Below are 2,500 nucleotides of genomic sequence, written 5' to 3' on the forward strand. Positions count from 1 at the left end.
ACAGTGTGCTCGGGTTGGTGTCCTGCTCAGGATTATAACATCCGGAGTCTACTTTTTTTTTTTGAAGGTGTGTGTGTGTGTGGGTGTCTGTGTGAGTGCGTATAAGAGGGATTTGCATGTGTGTGATTGTGAATGTGCATATAAGAGGTTATGAATTAGTGTTTATGCGAAAGTGCATGATGTGAGTGTGTGTCAGTATTGTGAGTGTATGTGTATGTTCTTGATTGTTTTGTATGTGTGTGTGTGTGTGTGTGTGTGTGTGTGTGTGTGTGTGTGAGAGAGAGAGAGAGAGAGAGAGAGAGAGAGATATTGTAAGGATGTATTTATGTATTTGTGTATCAGTGTTTGTGTGTGTGTGACTGTATATGCGAGTGTGATTCTGTGTATTTGAGTGTGTGACAGAGAGATGGTGTGTGTGTGTGTGTGCATGTGTGTACCTGTGTGTGTGTCTGAGATTGTGTGTGTACATGTGTGTGTACGTGTGTGTGATATTGTGTGTGTGTGTGTGTGTGTGTGTGTGTGTGTGTGTGTGTGTGTGTGTGTGTGTGTGTGTGTGTGTGTGTGTGTGTGTGTGTGTGTGTATCTAACTGCTTTAGCGGTCAGGGGTAGAGAGCAGCAGCATGGGGGAAGTCACAGTAACATTTCAGTAACAGTGTCAGTGCTAAGCAGAAAACAGGCTTAGCATTCAGCTACCAGAGCCAACAAAGAGAACAAGCTCAGCCTGATCAGTCTGTCTCTCTGTCTGTCTCTCTGTCTGTCTCTCAGTCTGTCTCTCAGTCTGTCTCTCTGTCTGTCTCTCAGTCTGTCTCTCTGTCTCTCTGTCTGTCTCTCAGTCTGTCTCTCTGTCTGTCTCTCTGTCTGTCTCTCAGTCTGTCTCTCTGTCTGTCTCTCAGTCTGTCTCTCTGTCTGTCTTTCTGTCTGTCTCTCTGTCTGTCTCTCAGTCTGTCTTTCTGTCTGTCTCTCAGTCTGTCTCTCTGTCTGTCTCTCTGTCTGTCTCTCAGTCTGTCTCTCTGTCTGGCCCTTTTTCTCTTTCTCTCTGTCTTTTTTTCTGTCTCGTGGTCTTCTGTGTACTTTTCTGACTGTTGTTGAATGTTTTGATCAATAACAAGGAAGCGCATATTGTCCCTTTTGGGGCCTTGGGAGCAGTTACATTTAGACATCACACACACACACACACACACACAAACACACACACACACACACACACACACACACACACACACACACACACACACACACACACACACACACACACACACAGACCACTAAGATGATTTCACGCTGCAGATCTTCGTTCTGACAACACACACTTTAATTAAAGAGATGTGCCAGAGAGAAAGAAACACAAACGATCCCCGTCACATGATCCTGTTTGGTGATCTTCATCGAACAGCCAGAAGATAAAATATCACTGACATCATGTTCATAAGAACACAGACATGATGAGAGAATGGGAGTAAAGAGACGAGTAATGAGTCTATCTCTCTGTCTCTCTGTCTCACCTTCTCTCTCTCTTTCTCTCTCCCTTTCCCTCTATCTCTCACTTTCTCTATCTCAACATCTTTTTCTCCTTCACTCACTCTTTTCTCTCCTTCACTTTTTCTCCCCCTCTCTACCTCTCTCTGTCCCCTCTGTCACAGTCCCTGGACTGAGGAGTGGCTCCCTCTCTCTCCCATTTCATTTTAGTATAAATTCTAAATCAATTTATGATAATTATAATATTGGTTTATGATGTTTTTACATGCTAAATTCAAAAATGTTTTCACAAATTTTGTTTAGTTTTTATTATTTATTTTTTTACTTTCTTTCGTTTGTTGTTATTGTTGTTGTTCTTCTTCTTCTGTGTTGGTGGACTATGCTAAAATTCTAAAATCATACACTGTAAATCTTAAAAGTAGGTATTTTAAGTGTAATAACAGCGTTATTTATCAATACATAATGTATATTTTATGTAAAACTATATTGTCCCGTCACTAGAAAAACCATACATGAGAGAAAGATTCTCAAAACAGAGTAAAATTCAGTGTAAACCGTATTAAAAGGAGCACATGTTTTAGTTTGTGAACCCTTAACCCGCTTGAGGGCACTGTGTAATGGCTTTGACTCCCACCTCCAAACGAAGCTAGGATATGCAGAATACTGTACCGTGTTGCCTTGTAATCATCACGAGCAAAGACGATAAGGTAACTTGATTCTCTCAACATGTTAGGAAACTCGTGGAAAACCAGAAGAGCTTATGAGCAGCCACTAGTGGTGGCTTTGAGTACTGCATGACTGTTAAATATGTATAATTACTGTTACTGACGAAATAATTACTGATGAAATCAAATAAACTTGTTCCACAGAGAGCCTGTGGGCAGATGTGTTTGGGCTTGAGGGAGACGCGAGCGCTCACGAGACCTTTCGCATTCAAGCCGTTCTGCGCTCTGGGCTTCTGCTGCGGGAGGCGCGAGCTTGGCAGAGGCAGGCGGAGGCTACGCTCGCGTGCAGTGTTCGTACG

Source organism: Brachyhypopomus gauderio, unplaced genomic scaffold, assembly GCF_052324685.1.
Source record: "Brachyhypopomus gauderio isolate BG-103 unplaced genomic scaffold, BGAUD_0.2 sc86, whole genome shotgun sequence".
Lineage (NCBI taxonomy): Eukaryota > Metazoa > Chordata > Actinopteri > Gymnotiformes > Hypopomidae > Brachyhypopomus > Brachyhypopomus gauderio.